Genomic DNA, 19,908 nt, shown 5'->3' on the forward strand with positions numbered 1-19,908 from the left:
GTCAGAACAATATATTATCCCATTAAATGATACAGATATGACTTAACGACATAATGAATGAGGAAATACATAAAATAAATTTATTGATTTATATTCTACATAATTTGATCAATTACATGTTTATATATTGGAGTTATTTCATATATAATATCTTTGCTCATACTGAAACCCTAAATACTATCCTAAAATTTGGAATGCACTTTTTCAAATGTTGTGCAGTCTACTGAAAGATTACCCCGCTTTAAAATGACAACAAATCTGACTCAACAGTAGATAAAACAAATGCACAAAAAAGAGCAATTGGTATGAATTTGAAAACTGTGACAGGCAATCAGTCCAAGTCTTTTCAAGATAGAAATTTATGTCCATCTTAAGACCACTGATAATAACCTTAAAATTTACTTTAAACAGAAAAGTTATTCAGCTATTATATGACACCTAAACGGGCTTTAAGAGAAGATAAAGAAATGCATAAAATGGGGTACATACCATGGATATGACCCTTAAAATTAAAATTAACTTCGAAAATTGCAGTTAACAGCACATTTCTAATGGAATTACTATTATTGATATAAGGATATCAGCTGGTGAGTACATGTACTCTGTACTATTCAACTGCCAATAAATCTGTACATGTTCTAAAGCATGGTTTGCTCCCAAAAATTAAGTTATGGGGTTTGTTGGGGAAGAAATCAATTTTAATGATACAATACTTACCTGTTGCTACTGCATAGTTGGTACTTTTCCAGAAAGAAAATACCCCGTCTGTACGAAAAAAAATTGGGTCTGCTCATATTAGTAAACCAAGAGATTTCAAAAGAATGGATCACTCCTGTGGGACACCCAGAACAGGCATATTGCCACTCATTATTTTCAAGACATTTCAAAAGAATGGATCACTCCTGTGGGACACCCAGAACAGGCATATTGCCACTCATTATTTTCAAGACATTTCAAAAGAATGGATCACTCCATTGTGGGACACACAGAACAGGCATATTGCCACTCATTATTTCCAAGAGATTTCAAAAGAATGGATCACTCCATTGTGGGACACACAGAACAGGCATATTGCCACTCATTATTTCCAAGAGATTTCAAAAGAATGGAACACTCCTGTGGGACACCCAGAAGAGGCATATTGCCACTCATTATTTTCAAGACATTTCAAAAGAATGGATCACTCCTGTGCGACACCCACAACAGGCATATTGCCACTCATTATTTCCAAGAGATTTCAAAAGAATGGATAACTCCTGTGGGACACCCAGAACAGGCATATTGCCACTCATTATTTCCAAGAGATTTCAAAAGAATGGATCACTCCTGTGGGACACCCAGAACAGGCATTTTGCCACTCATTATTTTCAAGGAGCAGTGTAACTTAGTGAGATATCAGTGCAGGCCAAGAGAAGGGAGTGCACTAACAACAGGCAAGTAAATACATCATCAAAATTACTTTCAACCCCACCCATTTTAATAATCAGTAATACATACATGTTGCTATTGCATAGCTGAATAGGTTAGCCTGGTTGGAGGCTGATGACTCCACAACTGGCGAATAAAGAGCAAACAAAAGGAATACTCACCTTCACTGAAGAGCAGGAGCCTACTGTGGGATGGAAACAATATGGGTCACTTTCTCAGCAACAGCAGAGAGAAACTGCATATGCTTTGGGGGCTAATGAGCACAGGTAAAAGAAGGTTGTGAGAGAGAGCCAAAGCAAAAGCAAAGTTTTCATTACATCCTCCAAATATGAATGAGTAAGACAGGCCCATGAGGTGGCAGAGACAGACAGGTCTCTGAACTGGTAAGCTCTCTAGACTGTTAGTGCTCTCCATCCAGAAATGGTGGAAGCTGAAATAACAATTGAGTCCTTAATGGGGAGGGAAAGATACTACCTGTCCCTCCTTCTCCCTTTAAAGGCTAGCAAGTAAAAATGTAGAGCCCTAATTGGACATCAAAGTCAATATTGATTATCCACAGCACAGATACAGCTGACAGCTCAGTCCTTCATGATGCAGATGCTAAGGCCAGAAAGAAACAATCTTGAGGGCAAGGTTCTCAAAGGAAACTTCACTTAAAGGTTCATTGATGGTGGGGGGGAGAGATTAAAAGACCACAAGACACACACACAAAAATTATATTTAATAATTAGAGAACAAGACACTGATCTTTACAGTTTGAAATACCTGATTAGGTCTGCTAAGTGAGAATCTGTCTGAAAAGCCAGGCCTTTGGAAAATTTGAGTATTCTAAAGGGCTGCCTGATAATCTTTAATAGAAGAAACCTAACATTGTTTCTCTTTCAAAAAGAAGAGATGAAAATCAGCCAATGCTCTTACTGAGCGTCAACTGGTTTGAAATGATTTCTACTACATCCGTCACTAAAGATTCTCCATTGAAATGACTTCTACTACATCCGTCACAAAAGATTCTCCATTGAAATGATTTCTACTACATCCGTCACAAAAGATTCTCCATTGAAATGATTTCTACTACATCCATCACAAAAGATTCTCCATTGAAATGATCATACACCTTAGATGCCAATCATCTTTTGGACTGAATGAGGCCAAGTTACTTTCCCAAGGACATTCTGAAGAAGCTGATAATTAAACTAACGAGACAGACATGTAAGTAGAAGTCTCTTATTGTTTGAAATGAATGAAATAAGATTGAAGGAACAAGTGAATTAATTACTTCAGCAACATCCTCATGTACAAGATGTTGGTAAATTAAAAATAACTTGTTTGTTAATTTCATATAGATTTTGAAATAGAAAAGAAAAACTTACTAACATTATCAATTTCTGAACCATACTATATGTTGACTGATCACTTTGTCAACAATAAAATTAGCTTATGATGCAGGAATAAGGTAAATACTTACACTTACTATCTAAAAGGCATTCCTTTAATTAAAAACAAAAGGAAAATCTCATGAAACTGCATCAAACTCCTGTTTACATGATTGGTTTTTGAGCAAAAAATGTCCAGGTGTGAATCTCTTGAGGGCAAAATTAATTTCTTTTGACTTCATGATTCATAAAAACATAAATAAAGATGATTCCGTATTCATTTCAAAAGACCAAACAGACTGAAGAAACATGAATTCCGAAGACTTTGCAGTGCATAATTTATTTGTTTGTTTACTTAATATATGCTATACAAAATGATGTAAATATAAATAATGTGGGCAAGAAAAGATTAGAAGACAAATAGATAAATATAGGTATATAAACATTACAATTCAAAAATAAGTAATACTTAGACATATACTGAGTATATATTTTTCAAAAATAACTTAAACATAAAGAAAAGATTTAAAATAACTAATAAAAATAGAATAAATGAATATTTTGGAAAAAAAAATTTATTCTATAGCTTGGAATTTCTGACATAATGTGCTTTCTTTTGTTTTAATTCTTGTTGCATGATGCCAGTTTAAAACAGATATTTCAGCAGCAGCGAAACACAAATGATTTCTTTCTTAATTTTAGAAAAAGCAACGTTATGGGCAATGTTATCAAATCTCTCCCTATTTGTTTCTTTTATATGCAGAAATTTTAGTAGTTTCATTTAAAAATGATAATTAAAAAGGAATAAATATTTAAAGTACTGAGTATTAAATATAATTTGTTTATAATACAACATTCATTCTAGATGGCTCTTAAGTGTTCTGCTGATAGGAGCAACATTACAAGTTTTAGAATATTTTGCTGTACATGTACTTTCTCAAATTAAACACTGCCATACCCAGAGATGCATGGATAGGCAACCAAATATTAATTGCTAAAACATTTCAAAAGGCTTAAAGTATAATGGGAATTAGATTCTCAATTAACACTGAGGATACCTTCAGGCTTCAATAATGTAAATTAAGTAGTTTTTGAAGAAAAAAAGTTCTATGTTTACATATCAAATGTAAGTATTGTTTTACATCATCACCCCCTAACAAAAAATCACTTGATTCCACTGAATATCTAATTCTTTCCTTTGACTGCAAATAATCACTTGCCTGATGGCAAGATAGTAAATACTGTCCATTTTTTTACAAGAGTAACATCCCCTTCTAAGCTAGGAGCAGCAACTCCATAGTGAATCCATAATGTGTACAAATATTATGATTAAAATAAAACTGATAGCTTAAAACATCAATATTTATTCTTTGTGAATTCTTGCTTTACATAATAAATATTACATTATAACATATACATGAAAAATGAAAGGCTAATCTTGACATTGACTACAAGATGAAAATGACACAATAATGAGAGAATCTGCAGCCAGTTATGTAAAAGAAACATGATGTGCACACAAACACTAAATAAGGTGCTGATATATGTACTGTGGCAAAATCACAGGGTATAAAACTTGCAGAATATAAAGCATTACAAATGGAGCACAGCCCCTTTCTCTTTCTCTATTGAAATCTGTTGGACTTGACCATGGTTAAGTACTTTGGAAACCTGAGTATGCCTCAAATGAATTTTAACTTCTCCTGGAAGTCAAGGCAAGAGGATTTGTAAATCCCTATCACAATACATAACTGCATCAGTAACACTGTTTAGGCCCCAAAAATATTTGTGTTTCCTATTGCACTGTTTTTTAAATTAGGGTAGGTAGGCAGATTTGTTTTATAACATTATGTGATGTGATGTGGTGTGATTTGGATTTTTAATGTAGCTTTAAAAATTTTTCAGTCATATCGCTACGATGTCTGCAATGTAGCAGTTTATAGTGATGTCTAGCACTAGGGCATCATGCCACAGACATGTAGCATGATGTCCCACCCAGTCACATTATCCTGACACCAGGCCAACCAGTCCTAACACTAACCTCTTAATGCTGAGCGCCAAGCGAGGCAACTGTTAGTACCATTTTTGTAAGTATTTGGTATGACTCAGCCGGGAATCGAACCCACGACCCCCATCCCCCCACCCCACCCATCCGAGGCGGACGCTCTAACCACTAGACCACCAGAGATGTTGATTTTTAATAATAATAATAATAATAGGCCATTTCAATCCCTCCATACCGCATCAATTTTGTATGTTGTCTTTATATCTGTAACTCAGGCAGACATTATAAAATATCAAAGCATACGAAGAGGTTGAGAAAAAAATTAAGTAAACCAATCGTGTCATAATAGAACTCCATAAAGACAATTCTTCTTTTATTAAACTTTGTTTACTTGCAGAACCATGTTTATACAGAGGAACCCTGATGAAGGTTGGTGACTCCTTCCATGATGGTTGTTCGAGATGTTTCTGCCAGCAGGATGCTTTAAAATGTCTTAGGCATGCACTTCCTGCACATTATTATGATAGGTATACCTTTCTTGTAAATTATTCTGATAGGTATGCTTTTCCTGCACACTACTTTGATAGGTGTGCCGTTTTTGTACATTATTATTATCGGTATGTCCTTCTTGTTTATTATTCTGATAGGTGTACCGTTCTTGTAAATTATTCTGATAGGTATGCCTTTACCTGCACACTATTTTGATAGGTGTGCCGTTCATGTACACTATTCTGATAGTGTGCATTTACATACACACTTTTCTGATACCATACCTTTTCATGTACACTGTTCTGATATTATGCCTTTCCCGTACACTGTTGTGATAGGTATGTCTTTCATTTCATTATTCTGATAGGTATTCCGTTCCTGTACACTTTTCTGATAGGAATGCCTTTCGTGTGCATTCTTCTTATAGGTATGCCTTTCCTGTACACTATTCTTATAGGTATGACTTTCCTGTACGCTATTTTTATGTGAATGCCTCTCCTTTCAGAATTTTGACAGGTATGCTTTTCCTGTACACTATTCTGATAGGTATGCCTTTCCTGTACATTATTCTGGTAAATATGACTTTCCTGTACACTATTATGATAGGTTTGCCTTTCCTTTCATCAGTCTGGTAGGTATGCCTTTCCTATACACAGTTCGTATAGGTATGCCTTTCTTTTCATTATTCTGATAGGTATACCTTTCCTTTACACTTTTATGATAGGTATGCCTTTCCTGTACACTATTATATTAGGTATTCCTTTACTGTACACTCTTCTGATAAGTATGCCTTTCTGTACACTACTCTGATAGGTATGCCTTTCTTGTACATTATTCTGATAGTGTGCCTTTCTTTTACACTACTCTGATAGTGTGTCTTTCCTTTACACTACTCTGATAGGTATGCCTTTCCTTTCATGATGCTGATAGGTTAGCCTTTCCTGTACACTATTCTGATAGGTATGCCTTTCCTGTTCACTATTCTTATAGGTATGCCTTTCCAGTACACTATGCTGACAGGTATTCTTTTCCTGTACACTATTCTTATAGGTATGCCTTTCCTGTACACTATTCTGATAGGTACGCATTTCCTGTACATTATCCTGATGCTATTGTTGACGTCAAAATGAATAGAATACGTACACAATATTACTTGTAAGTATCACGCTCTCAGATAAGATCATTGTAGAATCAGTGCTCATGTTCTATAGTTTCGAGCAAAAAGCAAAAAGTAGAACTTGATCTGCTGTAAAATCATGATGAAGCGATCTTGGTCTACATTGCGTTAGTTATGTGTGCGCTACATACATGTGAACTGACTTGGAGTAGATAGAATTAATATTGTTAGTTAATGTTGTCAGATTTAAGACAGCAAATAGCGAATCTTCGACAATTATATTCTCTAAAAACAAACACGGATTTCCAACCCACGTATGTGTAATTACCCTTGTGTTGTCATTTTTGCGATTATTTTGCTATACAATAATGTCAAATGCGTAAAAACTAAACATGCACATTTTCTCTACCAGTTTGGGAATTCACGAAAATATAGCAAGTTGAAAATATTCCCATGTGCAACGTACGTCCGACAGGGTAATTCTGTCAGCAGTCGATTAAGGATTTTCAGACAACATTGAATTTATACTGTCATCATCTGAAAGTCCACGGTAGTCAGTTTATTCTCTTTCGGAATATAGCGATGTTAGAAGTATGTTTTGACTAAAGGCCATTTGAACCTTAGTACATTCCTCACCAATACATGAAGCCGTTAACTGGATCTCACCTTACATCTATTATCATATTTTGAAGTCCAATCAAATGCGAGCTTTAAACAATCAGACGATGTATGGCGGTTCAGAGACACTTCATTGTGTCGTTATCGTTATATTGTCACGCAATCCGCGTGAGTCCTTGCAATGTCGTCAGCACTGGGTTCAGGACCAGACAAGGGTGTGTACAGGTTTGGGGCTTCTGCCCCACCCACCCCGTTTAGTTAAGAATAAAACGTTTACACACAAACGTATAGTCATTTGTCACTTGAAAATTGACCATCGTTTTAATTTTGCACATTTTAATTGGGTATCCGTTGTTTTCACGTGACGTCACAAAATGTGTGTACTTCAATATCAGCCATTTTGAATCCCTAGCCCCGTAAACCAGCCCCTAATAACATTATTCTTCTAGCATAATTACCAATACAAGTCGCAATTTTGCGCGTAAAAATATAATAATACATCACATTCTGTTGTGCATGTCAACCGCACGAGACCGAATTCGTGACTTTCTTACTTGTTTTCTTCAAATAAAACATTTAAATTTCAAACATTTTTGTTATTCTTTTATAAACAAATAGATCGATCGATAAACAAACGCATAAACAAATGGATACCCAAACAAGTAGAAAAATGTAATGATTTTCATTTTTCATTGACTGAAATTAATCATTTGGTTATCGTTCAAGTTAAAAAGCTAATTGGTAATGTATAATTTCATATTTCTAAAAGTAAAAGCATTTCAGGAATACTTCGTTTTGACATTCTACACAAAGTCATGTTCCGTTAGACACATTTATCGTGTGAATACACTGAAGATGAAACTTCTTTGAACGGTTATCGCTTTCATTTGATATCATCCTACGGCTATCATCTCCACCACAAATACAATATTTGACCATACTAATTAAATTGGTTTGTCAACTTTGTCAGAAACACCTGTTGTTGCGAAAAATATTTGTACATAAAAGTTCTGACATAAAACACATGCTCTGAAATTTGAATTCAGAACTGATATTTGCATCCCGAAAATCATTGTCTGGAAGTGCTTTTTCAAGATGACATGCTTAGGGATATGATACGAAACACTTTTCAAAAATGTAAATATTGTCTGTTTGTCAAAAAAAGACTGCATTTCTATTTGATAGCACGATAGACGCTTACGGTTCAAATTCATTATTCTGTCTTTTGATATAAGCATAGGGAACTTCCATTTTTTTAGTTTCGTGCTATAGGGTACTTAATTTCAAGTATAATTTATGTTTCTTTTCGATGAAGTAAATGTCCTTATCGATAGTTAAATCAGATTATTATCTTGAATATACATGATGACTAATGTTGACAAAGGTTTGTTAGGGACTATAAATGGCGGAGCAAGTGCACGCGCGTTGCATTGTGGGTATTTGCGTACTCGGTCTTGACGTCTGTGAAAACAACCCATTACGCAAACTTTGAATAAATAGATATATATATATATATATATATATATATATATATATATATATATATATATATATATATATATATATATATATGTATGTATGTATATATACTGCTTTGATACCCTTTCGATGAAAGTCAGGACCTTTTTGAAATTTTGGAAACACGTCCCCCAACATTTGATCTGATCCGTCCCCTTCTATGCAATTAGAGAATTCCTGACGTTTTCTTCCAACGTATTAGGTACAAGCTTCACTTTGTAAACTGAAAACACTGTAGAGAAAAGATCGCAGAAAAAAACAACATAAACTGAGCGTAATGCAGTTATCAAAGCGTACGTTTTTAGGTGGCATATTACCAGCATATTTTTTCCGTTGTGGCAATGATGTTATCCTTCCAAAGGGAGGCAACCCTCCGTATCGATATGCTGAAAACACTCCTCAACAGATGATATACGTTTTATGCCTCAAGACCATGTTGTAAACAGTTTACTTGAGCACGCGCAGAAGGTTGAATATAGTGTGTGTGTGTGTGTGTGTGTGTGTGTAATGTGTGTGTGTGTGTGTGTGATTTAAACGTTTAACGTCGCTACGATGTCTGCAGTGTGACAGTTTATAGTGATGTATAGCACTGGGGCATCATGCCGCAGACATGTAGCATGATGTCCCACCCAGTCACATTATCCTGACACCAGGCCGACCAGTCCTAACACTAACCTCTTAATGCTGATCACCAAGCGAGGCACCTGTTAATACCAATTTTTTAAGTCCTTGGTATGACTCGCCGGGGTTCAAACCCGCGACCTCCCGCGTCCGAGACGGACGCTCTAACCACTAAGCCACCGGTGCGGTGTGTTGAATATATTCTGTTTAATGAAAATATATACGACCAAATTATCGAAGTATAGAGTATCCTTCTTCGGTGTGAAATATTACCTACCGGAAATGTTCTAAATTAGATACAAAGACAACATGTAAATACGTCCAATGATGCGCCATTATAAAGTAGGATCTTTAAACACGATGGCAAAGACTACGTATTTAAATTGTGCAAGATCAAAACATTTTAACTCGAAAACCGTATATGATCGTTATTGGCGCATCCTTCAAAACGCAGTTAAGTTCAATCTGTTTAAACTCTACAAAGGCATAGAAAATTCTGCTCGAGGCTGTGAAAAAAACATATACGTGTGACTAGTCTTTGCTGGTGCCCAAGATTTGATAAGTTTTGACTCTTGCTTGAAAAGGCCCTGAACCAGTATATCAAAAACAACGACTGCATAATCAAGCTATTCAACCCCTTTGTAATATATTATAAACTAAGAAGAACTGATAATTTGCATTCGTTCGAAAATTCATACTAAAATATATAGTACAATACGTGTATTGAGCAAGAATGATAAAATCAACTAGCCGCTTTCACGGAGTCCAAATAATTATTCCACGTGCCCCGACTCCATCCAGTCCGTGACCAGACTGTGGTGCTATATGAGCGAAAACAGAACGGAGATTTTCCCAAAATGCTGCGGTAAACAGGTCTGCCGTGAAGATAAGGAGTTCGTTCTGCAGGAGTACTTAGATTATTTGGAAGAACATTTCCCAGGTGGAATTCACTGACCAAAACCAACCAATGCTGACAAAATGTTTCAATGATTTTGACCTCACTAATATTTTGCATTGATTTTACGTTTGAGCATTTGATGTTATTTTGAAGGCAACTAAAATTATTAAATTTTCATTAAAACCCCAAAAGACAAAGAAAATCAACTATTTACATTTTTCCATTTTGTTATGTGCACACACACACACACACACACACACATACACACACACACACATGTATTGTCGGGAAGAAAATGGCATATTCCGATAACGTGCATGCAATGTCAAATTTACACTGTATATGCACATGCACACACGATCTGCAGGAAAGTAGCCTTTGAAACTCAAAAGAACATGTAAGATTATCCAAATAAAAGAAAGAAAAAAATAGAACAACACTATAGAGAGCTATATAATTAATGAAGGTTTGGCAACTGATTATCTCGGTAAGCTGGGGTGCAGAATGCAAATTCGTTATTTTACCTGAGCTGTTTTAATTAAAAAAATGTCTCTACCCTGTTTCGCCTAAAATAATGAATTAATCAATCGTCCACCATGTTAGCATGACTATAAGAATGGTATTTCCAAAGTAATCCATATGAAATTCATGTGACTTCATCATTAAACAATTAAGGGAAAACATCATTTTCAAGGTCAAAGTCGAGGCGTACCCTGCGGAATAGTCACTAAATGCCAGACAATGTTTTTGGCCTGATGCGCGTATGACGTACGATCCAAAAGGGAAATAACTAAACATAGACAAAGGGGAAACCTCTGAAACCAGAGTTATTTCCCTTCATATATAAATAGAGATACAGATATATTGTTACGGCTCTTTGGTTTCAAACTAAGTTACAGTAAAGAGCGAAAAACAACAAGTTTTGTAAAATTCAACAAGTAATTTTTAGAGACTCCATTAAACATAACTATTGTACTAGTTAACTCTATTAAACAATGATTTCCCAAGATACGCAGTGACAAATTAAAAAGAACTTACATTCTTGTGAAAACAAATCACTAATAGTCATAATAGATCTTTGACAAGTTGCAGTAATGTGAATAAAGTCCCAAATAGTCCTAAAAGTTATATAACAAGTCCAAATGTATGAAATTTTAATTGAATTCCAGTTTTATTCCAAATAAATTCCGATATTGAATGTGTTGATGCGCTTGCAGTCTCGAATTTGCTAATGGCATGGAGTCTGGCGATGTACACTCAGTCTTCTGATGTATCACAATAACATAGTGATAGATGTCCTCGTCTGAATTCACTATAATTCCAAATTGATGTTTAAGTCCACGAATATTATCGAACACTCCGTAATTTCAGTGAATAATAATTTGAAAAAATAAATCCAACCAAATTAAAATCTGAACAAAACAATAAGACTGATTCTACTTCAGATGTTAAGGCAAGAATGAGCAACCTTTCAAGTAAATGCAAGTATATAAATAGCTGAGACACAGTAATAGAGCCAGGATGTAGGTCAGTCTTCTTTTCACAAAACATTTTGGATTTAAATATTTAGCAACTGTTCCTCAGCGTTAACACTCAAGACCTTAACTTGATTAATGGAGTTAATTTTAATTTTGTCATGTCAGATTCACTGTAATATATTCTGGATTACGTAGAAACTACCGTTCTTACAGAAATGCTGCCAAGGCGGGTGGATTATATGGACTCTTTCATTTAGGCGAATTTCTGATTTTTAAACATATTTTCAATGATATCGAAATAAAAGACAAAATTGTATATTGCACCTGCACCTACTGGAAAACTGATCGCCAAACTTTTCTTAATTATATATTTATATATCATTTTTTCCCTCGCCTATTCTAAGTTTGCTTTACTGTAACGTTAGTTTTAAAAGCATGTGTCCAGATATAATCATGCATATTTTGCATCTATCAACAGTTTTATTTGGGTATTGTGGGTCTAACTGGAGTCAATATTATCCCATTACAACATTGGGTCTCTATGGAGTCATACGGAAATTCCTATGTTAAAATTGGTCAATAGGTTTAGCATAGCATTTGTGTTACGGGGTCAAAAGTGTCATAGGGTCAAAACGTTTCATACGGTCATGAAAGGAATTAAAGAGTTTTATTAGCTGCATACATCTATGATGCAGCAACTACTTTTTGATTTCATGCAACACATGCCTTTACTATTAAACACCTGTCGCTTAATTACTAACTAAAAGGGTACGAGTGTTGAGACACACATCCTATACCTATATATACATAAGCATACTAACACAAGACGTAAAATCACAAGGATATGAAGTGTTTACAGACACATCACTATACTCTCTCTCTCTCTCTCTCTCTCACACACACACACACACACACAAATACGCCAAAGGTCCTTTTCAGAATAGAAAAAAAAATCTTTAAATTGTTCACATTAGCCGTGATTGCTACAGGAAAGTAACAGTATATAGGTGACATGCAATCCGCTTAAACAGGCGAGATAAAACAATGTGTGTTGTATTACATGAGGCTAGGAGGATATGAACGCATTTTTTTTTTGTAGTTTTGTTTTTCCCCAATCTACCTTCATCTTAGTTCCGACAAGGGTATTTTTTGTCCAGAAATAATTTTAAGCAAAAACAACAGAAACGATAGTCATTTCCAATCACCAAACGTGCATTTGCATGCAATAACTTGAGATATTGTTAGTTACAACGGGAAATGTATTATATTGCAAGAACTCATCCTTCTGACCAAAATGCAATATATAAATCACTAAGGCCTCAAGAATGAGGGTAGGAACATAATAATAAAACAATACTCTTCATTTTTGTCTGGCTCTAGAAAGTCCCTATTTCTCCATGTCATAACTACTCTTCTCTTCACTGATCTGAAAAAAAGTAAAGAAAAAGATGTGTCGAGCAAAATTAGCAATGCTTCTATTTCTTGAAATATGACATCATCTGTACATAGCTTAAAGGTGCTTACCAACGTTTTAAAAATGGACTTTTGCATAAGTAATATTGAAAAAGTTTAATGTTTAAATGCTGACAAGTCCCTGTAATAAGAGTATTAACAATGTGTTCATGCCTGTGCAGTAGATATGGTAGTCACACATGAAGTCTTTTGCATGTCTGAATAATAATTGACAATTGCACAAAAATCTTTTTGATTACTTTTACAACTAAGGGTTGATCTTAAAGTTTGACATATTACCAATACATTATAGTTTTTCCGCAATAACAAATTACATAATTACTGACTCATATGCTGACACAATCTAAGAGGCCTTAGGAATCCATATCAACTATGAAGCTATACAAACCATGTAAACAAGGAATGAATAGAAAGTTCACTTACATCAAAATGCACCACAGGATATATCACACAATCTACTGTCTTCGGTTCTATCTAGTGCATTATCTTCCGGGTGCTGGTTCTCAAAATTCTCATTCAGTATCTAAATAAAGATATATATATGTGAGAATAATTAGAAGGTAAAAGCTTTACACCGACAGCATTAAAGTATTTTCAACAAAAATTCCTTTTAACTATTGTTCTGCGCATATTGTGAATACTAATACTACACTCTTCTCACCGAACGGACATTAGTATTCACACTCACAATCAATGGGTTGTGGTTTGACTCTGACCTAGACCGTCCTCCGTTGACACATTTGTGTATATTCTGGCAAACACTGTAACTTACTCCGAGTGCCTCAACACGAAGGGCTAATTAGCTTTTACAATTAAACACAATCAATACAACAAGTATTCACAACATTTTGGCTTTGGCAGAAAACTTGTTTTGTCATTATTATTATTGTTGAACAGGCCTGAAATAAGCATGGGCATGCAAACGAATTTTTCGGGGGGAGGGATAATGAGGGAGTGGGCTAAACTAAAATTCATGGGTCACACACAAACACGCTCGTTATGGTAAAGCAGGATTCGTTGGGGGGGGGGGCTATAAATGTTTGAAAACACCCTCCCACTAAAACCGCCCTCTCCCATTGATCGTTCTTTTGCTAGGTATATTTGTGCCCAGGGGTAGGGGCTGACAACCAATAATATAGCAAGATTAAGATGTATAAATATATTATCCCTTGCTAGCTCTCGCCTCTGTACAAGGTTCTCTCCGTCGACATGTTGTTAGCCCTGTCGTACCCCTTGGTTTTTGTTGATCTGGTGTTCACGTAGGCCGATATATCTGTCCTTCACCCGTGATGCTATTGCTTTTCAGGTGAGGGGCTGATATCACCTAGTCATTAAAAGATGCAATTATCTGCATTCAAATTTTGCAGCACACATCGGTGTATATTTTATACACTTATCGGTATTTCTCGTGGCTGTGCAGCAACCGTCGGCTGAAGGGTTCTTTTGGTGACATGTAGATTATATTTCCTGAGCAAATAATATGTTTGGTGACTTGTAAATCCAAAAGGAATAGCACAACCATCTGTCCTGTGGAAATTTTGAATTTGGCGCTTTATGTGGCTAATACCAATAACTGGTATGTGTCTAAAGTGTACGCGGGTTTGTTCCATAATGATCTGCATGCAGCAAAATTGCACATTTTAATGAACATGTGACATCATACCCACGACATCGTCCATCTGTATAAACACAGATTTGTGGGGTTGATTTACTTGACTGGTGTTCACGGACTCAATTATCTGGCGAGCAAACACGCTTGGTTCTGCATTTGGCAGGAGTCGTCTGATGGTCGTAATACCAAGTGACTCTTAAAATTTATAGACGGTATCAAAATCGTCGGCTCGCAAATGGTCACTGCAGACTATCTCGCCAGTGACTGGTCGGATAACGCACGGTACCATCTACTGAATGCAACCGACAACGAAAGTGGAAATGCACAGTTCTCTACAGCACGTCACTTCCGCTTTGTCTTACGGAATTTACAGAGCGTATATCTGTCCCTTTGTTTGCATCATTTTACTTTTTGAGTAAAATACCTCATTTTTCACCAAGTGAATACATTTTACGATACGAGTAAAGTACTACATATTTCACTATTTGAGTAAAACACAATGTTTTCGTCGTGTGAAATTACAGTGAATCATTCACCCTGTCCTTGTACTGTGCAAGGTCATTTCTTTGTATTTTCGTTTGTTGCATTATTAGGTTCGTGCGGATTATTTTAATTCGTCTAATATTTGGACCTTAAACAAGCACGTATTAATCATAATTCTCTTCCCATTGAAGTCATTCATCTTTAAACATTTTATTTGTATCACCATTAAAAGTGTTATGTTGTAAATCCCAAATCAAACCTGGTTATCTTGCTGCACATTTGATTGTCAGGTAGTCTACTTTTCTAGAGGATTTGCCCATTAAACAGTTTTTCAAACTGTTAGGTGACCATTACAGGTAATTACAGGTGTGTAACATCAGCATGAAAAATGTAAATGTTAGAGGTTAGATGGCAGTGATCCGTTACAGTGAGCGCTTTAAACATAAACACACACACACACACACACACGCACACACACACACATATATATATATTATATATTATGATAAGATTTGTTTCGTTCTCCACCTGCTTTTATGAAAAGATTTTCCGCCAGCTTTTACGATGAGATTTGCTTCGTAAGCTTTTACGAAGATATTTGCATCGTAAAGTCTAAGTCAATCTGTTTCCAAAACCCGACAGAGAGAGAGAGAGAGAGAAAAGGAAGGAAGTTCAATCCTCTTGAAAGAGGTGTCACATGTTGATGTTGTAAATACAGCTACATGTTGGGGGATGTTGGCATGCGAGAGTACTTGGGATCGAGCTGTAAAGACAAAAGTCTGTTTGAGCTTCTGGCCTTCAAAACTGGTGTCAGCCCGTGGCTGGGGCTTTATATACCAGTTTCTTAAGACAAAGCCAAGTATGGGTAGGAGTCTTGGTTCGTTTGCGTTGGCCAGAATCTCAAAACGAGGCTTCGTAGTCTCTACATATTATCGTCTGGGTCTATGTACATTATTACGTAGGTACTTCTGCAAGATCAGCGCATTTGCCCTCTAGAAAAATCTATGGAATCTGTCTAGTTCATCTATTTACGTAACTTAATGAATGTACTTTTTTCTGAGTCTGAGATACAAGCAATGTGTGTATAAGACGGTTCGTACTTGATCATAATAGCGTAATCATTGTTGAATAGTAGTATATAACTGTAACAACGAATAAATGGATTCAATCTCAATATATTTTAATAGAAATTTACTTTCAATATAATGTATCCACTTACGTTTAATACAATTTAGAGAAAATTTCAATCATGTTACTTGTACTAAAATAATCTGTCCTAATATATATATATATATATATATATATATATATATATATATATATATATATATATATATATATATATATATATATTGTATATAGGATGCATCCTTGTTCTCAGAACTGGTTATAAACATAACATCACACGGAATATCCTTTTTAAACAAAACAACGATCCTTTTTTCTACAATATTTACATCTATTCATCTTGACCCTACTGTGCCTAGGTAATGCATTTTTGGAATAAATAACATGATATTTACATTGAGTTGGAAGTGTGTGTCTTATCGGTTTTGCGCAATTTATTATATATACCAACATACATAAATGTCTTGAAGCCCGTAACTGCCTATATGATTACCTGCATGTACACACGTATTTCATAACCCTCCAACAATCGTCAGATAACAGTGCTCCACTTGTAACATATAAAGCGGTTAATTATGATATAATTAGAAACTCCAATTCAAACACTCCAATAAATCTCCTTTGATAATTTCCTGTGGCCACTGAAATTTGTGTAAATATTTTTGCTATTGATGTAAAGACGAGAAAAATAAACTGTTGAGCAGGAAATGTTGATAATGCATCAGCAACCTGTCATTCCTATTCATTGAGACAGACGGGTTGTCAAAACTACATGTAAAAGGTACACACTATCATTTATATAAACAGTGTTGGAGAACTAAAATCAAATGCATAGAGAACTTGTGAAAATATCCTCGTGTGTATTTTTTATTATGTGTTTTGTGTACGAATTATAAATAGCATGTGTGTTATATTTCAATCTAGGGGTACAAGGATGTGATTAAGGTTAAAAAACGTAAAAACACCCAACATCACGATGTTTGCACTGTCCTTGTTAACAGCCGACCGTCTTGAAGTTCGCACGTGTCTGAGTGCATTACATTTGTGAGTTTGTGTGTGTATCGCGCGGCTATTGTCGGGATCATAATGAATGATGAAAGTTGACAGGTAAATTTGAGTGTGACCATAAAGTTAATGGAAAGTAAACATGTTTGAGTATTTCTTAAACTTTATCACGACATTTTTGGGAAGATATATATATATATATATATATATATATATATATATATATATATATATATATATATATATATAACTGATTTGGTTTAAATGAAAGCTTTCATAAATTTCAAGGCAAATATATGTGACAAAAAGACTCATCTGGACTGTGTTGACTACTTTGACTTCCATTCGTATATTTTATCATCAACTTTAGACCGCTCCGGTGGCCTAGTGGTTAGAGCGTCCGCCTCAGATGCGGAGGTCACGGGTTCGATCCCCGGCCAAGTCATACCAAATTGGGACTAACTGCTGCCTCGCTAGGCGCTCAGCATTAAGAGGCTAGTGTTAGGACTCAAGAACATCTTGAGCGCCAAAGAAATTTCCTTGACTGTCAATATCAAACTGTTCAACTCCAACGTGAAGTCAGTCCTACTGTATGGAGCAGAGACCTGGAGAACCACCAAGTCGACCGTAAAATGAGTTCAGACCTTCATCAACAGCTGCCTAAGAAGGATTCTCCAGATCTGCTGACCAGACACCATCAGCAACACCAACCTGTGGCAAAGAACCTGCCAGCTTCTGGTTGATAACGAGATCAAAAAGAGAAGGTGTGGTTGGATCATACACATCCTATGTAAGCCGCCGACCAACATTACCAGACAGGCATTGAGGTGGAACCCTTAAGGCAAGCGGAGAAGAGGCCAACCAAGAAGCATCTGGTGACGCGACCATAAGACGGATATGACTTAGCTGGGTTACACCTGGAGTCAGCTCGAGTGGATGGCAAGGACAGAAGCTTGCAAACCGTTTGGGATGTGGGAGTATAGCTTCAGAAGGCGACCTTTTGTGGCCTATACACCGGCACCGGTGACGGCCAAAAACTGTCGTTAAAACTCCAAACCATACACATCATCAACTTTGAACGATATGAAGAAAAAATTAATTTATGCTATGATAGACATATCATGTTCCGTGCTATACTCCCACATCCCAAACGGTTTGCAGAGGTCAACAGAGATGAAAAATACGTATATTTACGCTTGATTTTCTATCGTTGTGGTCGGTAACTGAAGCAAGCATATATGTATGGAAGGGGGATTATCGCCATAATTATATGCAAGTATTTTCTATTCTTCCTTGATGCGTTATTGTAACTGGCTGCTTGCAAGTGCTACTTTCATAATTCTATCCATGTGCATTGTATTCTTCATTGATGCAAATTGTACATGGCAGTTTACAAGTGCTACTTTCCTTCTGCAGTATTGTCAATGGCTGCTTGTAAGTGCTACATTTATAATTCTAGTCATGAATTTTCAATTTTTCATTGAAGCAAACTGTAATTGACTGCTTGCAAATGCTTAGATCTACTTTCCTTCTGCCTTATTGTATCTTGCAATTTGCCAACTTCTGAATTGTCAGTTATTACAAGTTTTAATATTCCATTTATAAACTTGGTATCTCACAAGTTGAACAGATTGCACCTTTAATGTAGAATCAAGCACGTTGCAAGTTAGTATCACGGAAGTTAGCATAATGCCTTATAATGACAACAGATGGCGCTGTGACACGTCAATTTCTTACAATGCGACTACCCCCTGACCCTAGCAACAAGAGGTTATACCACTTTACTACAGGTGCTCGACGCGAGCTTGATGTTGAGAAGAAAGAAAACAATAATCTATAGGAAAAAATCATCCAGAGTGACAAAAGTACCTTAGATTACCCCTATGGCCCGTTCTGTCATAGGACCCTCTCTATCATAATATATAAGAGAGAAGGTACGGAACTTCCAAATACTTCGTTTCACCCTATGACCCTCGATTTCCTTCTGCTATTTCCGTCTTTAAAGGCACACGACCATACTATATGGCTTGTTTTACTCAAGAGATATTTTTATATCTATCAAGCCATCAATGAATTTTCTGCGTTGTACCAAACTGAAGTTACGGGCTCCGAAACGTGCAATTTTCGCAAATTTTTTCATTGTGGACAAGTGCATGCACATATGAAAACCGGTGAAAAGACGTACATGTACCGTCTTTTCAACTCTATGGTGCATCCATTCTTGAATTACAGAACAGTGGTATATGCAAAAGTAAGTTTTTACTTGCCATTAACTAGATTCAACTTTAGGAATCCTGATCCATGCAAGAATTAGACAATAGACATTGTCTTCTTCACTGCACATACATTGTATACATGCGACTCTATTTTCAAAATATGTGAACTATGTGGCACACACGTCAACGCCGAAATATGATTGGCTCGAAAGGTTATACTTAAATAACATCCATGGCTCAGAGAATCGTTTCACGATAAATACTATTTGTATCCCGGCAAAAATAGATAATAACATGATCGGATCATGTTAGGAAACATTTTAATGATGTTAAATTAATGACAGTGTACATTAAAGTATAACCTTTTGAGCCAATCATATTTCGGCGTTGACGTATTTCCGCTGACCCTTCCCACCTTTATTTGGACATTTTTTGGGTGTAAGTTA

The sequence above is a fragment of the Sinohyriopsis cumingii genome, unplaced genomic scaffold (assembly GCF_028554795.1).
Source record: "Sinohyriopsis cumingii isolate HCF-2022 unplaced genomic scaffold, ASM2855479v2 utg002349l, whole genome shotgun sequence".
In the NCBI taxonomy this organism is placed as follows: Eukaryota; Metazoa; Mollusca; class Bivalvia; order Unionida; family Unionidae; genus Sinohyriopsis; species Sinohyriopsis cumingii.